Here is a 2,475-nt window from a genome sequence, read left to right as displayed (position 1 = left end):
GATCTGTGTGATTGGAGGGGGGGTGGGATCATGTGATCTGTGTGATTGGAGGGGAGGGTGATCATGTGACCTGTGTGATTTAAATTACATTTCCTGTTCACAGGGCTGTATTGGAGGGACTCTGGCTGAGATTTACTTCACAGGAAGCGGGGGAGGAGCCACGCCGAGAGCGTCGCCGCCGGATCTTTCAGACGCTGACGTGGTTTGTTTTGACGTTGCTCCTGGCGCTCTTCATCCCAGATATTGGAAGGGTCATATCCCTGGTTGGAGGACTGGCCGCATGCTTCATTTTTATATTCCCAGGTGTGCCATGTTCTGAATAGGATGGTAACCGATAGCAACGGGTCAGCCATTATTCATGGTGCAATTTCGGTATTGTGGGGGGGAGGGGTCACAGTGCAATGTCAGTATTCAGGGGAGGGGTCACAGTGCAATGTCAGTATTCAGGGGAGGGGTCATGGTGCAGTGTCAGTATTGGAGGAGGGGTCCTGGTGCAGTGTCAGTATTCCGGGGGTCCCGGCGCAGGAAGACGGTGAAAGCAATGACTGACCCCCGTACAGGTCCTCTGTAGTCCCTCCGACCCGTTGATTGTCCCGGTTGTGAGTTTGGTGGCACCGAGCGCTTTTCACATTTCTGATTTTTGTATTTTCAGGTTTGTGTCTGATTAACTTGAAACTCTCTGAGATTCAGGAGCAGAAGAGCAAAAGGTGAGCCTGGGGGGTGGCTGAGTGCATGGCATGGGGTGCCCAGGGCAGGGGGTATATACAGCATGGGGAGCCCAGGGCAGGGGGTATATACAGCATGGGGAGCCCAGGGCAGGGGGTATATACCCTGTAGTACATCGGCCTATACGGAAGGGGGAGGGTTCCTGTAGTACATCGGCCTATACGGAAGGGGGAGGGTTCCTGTAGTACATCGGCCTATATGGGAGGGGGAGGGCCGTTCTTTTATTTATTATAATTGATATTCTGCTGCCATTGCCCCTGATGGGGGGACAAGGAGACCTCACACGTGTCAGTGCCATGCTGAGTCATGTGATCCCCTCTGTAGGCCGAGGTACTAATTGGGCCTTCTAACCAATAACTTCATAAATTGGTCTCCAACGCTGATTGGCCCATTTTAGGGAGGGGGTTGGTGGTGGGGTAATTCGGGGTCACGTGTTTTGGATCAAGCTTTGGGAGTCACGTGGTTCCCTCCTGACAGCTGCACATTCCCTTACAGTGAGTTGCCACCCCCATATACCGATTTATTATTGGGCAAAATATGATCACATGACTTCTGCGCCACCAATTGCCAACCAGAAAGGGACAAAGCAGCTGCTTAGGCCCAGGTAACAGACTGTACAATCAGCCACAAATCCCGGGGGTAAAAGACCGGACCCACATGATACATGACTGTACATATGTACAGCAGATAATTTAAATATATGTGAGATAGTAGGCGGAATATTGTAGGAAGATGCGGCACTGAAATTAACAGTGATGTATGCCGGATAAGGAGACGTTTTTGGGGATACAGTAGTAGCCCCTCACACCAGTCCCCCCCTCTCAGAGTGGTACAGCCGAAAGGAAGTTTATGAAAAAGCGCCTGAAGTGGCCGCTCGAGCTGCAATCCTATAGGTAGAAAGAAGATGGGCGGGGGCAACTCTCGTTTCCTCATTGGGTGATCTCTTAGTCATGGCTTAGGAGCGCGCCCGTCTTGTGCGTCACGCCGTCCGGGTTACGTATCCGTGAGAAGCCCATCGCTGATTGGCTTATCAAGCTGTCTAGCGAGGTCGGGAGGCGGAGTCTTGGGAAATAGGAGCGGGGAGGAGAAGGCCGCGGCGGGAGCGAGCTTAGTGCGGCGCCATTTTGTGTAAAAACAAACGAACAGCACCGGAAAGGCGAGGAGCGGGGGCGAGCACGGAGACAGACATTGGACAATTCCTGATATATACCAGGGAGGGAGGAGGCTGCGGGGGCCGCCACAGGTGAGGACGGAGCTCTTCACGCCGCGTTGCTATGGGGCCTCCACACTTCTCTGTCACCTTCCAGCGGCAGGGCCATTGTACCCCGGACCGAGCTGGTTGTGTGCGGCCTACGGGGAGCCCAGGGTGGAGGGCTCCTTTACGGGTTTCAGCTGATTGTTCCGTGTATGGGGGGAGGGGTAGATTGTGGGGGCTACAGGGGCTCATGTATGGGGTCTATGTTTGGGGGGGATTCCCATCCATGGTTTTATGGGGGGTCCCATATTTAAAGGAAAGGGGGGTTGTATATTGGGGTCTTTTCTATAAGGGGGGCAGATTTAATGCCAATGTATGAAGGTAGAGGTACCCTTTATGGGGTGTATGGAGGGGGAAGTATTCCCTTTGAGGGCAAAAAGGGGGAGGTAGGGGTGCTTTGTTCCATTGGGGTATATGAGGGGCAGTAAAGAATAATGGTGGGTTTTTGGGGTGATGAAGGTTCTGAATGGGGGGGATGGGGGAGACCAAGGTTC

General features: G+C 53.3%; 1 long non-coding RNA gene across 1 annotated transcript in view; it reads left to right on the top strand.

Moving 5' to 3' along the window:
- Positions 1–1,801: 1,801 nt before the first annotated feature.
- LOC140321244 (uncharacterized) overlaps positions 1,802–2,475 on the top strand; it is a 2,333-nt gene continuing 1,659 nt past the window's right edge. Inside the window, exon 1 of the long non-coding RNA XR_011918870.1 lies at positions 1,802–1,969. This is a non-coding gene — a long non-coding RNA (uncharacterized lncRNA). The remainder of the gene's footprint in view (positions 1,970–2,475) is intronic.

This window comes from Pyxicephalus adspersus, unplaced genomic scaffold, assembly GCF_032062135.1.
Source record: "Pyxicephalus adspersus unplaced genomic scaffold, UCB_Pads_2.0 Sca1574, whole genome shotgun sequence".
Taxonomy (NCBI): Eukaryota; Metazoa; Chordata; class Amphibia; order Anura; family Pyxicephalidae; genus Pyxicephalus; species Pyxicephalus adspersus.
This window is presented reverse-complemented; position numbering and strand designations above follow the sequence as displayed.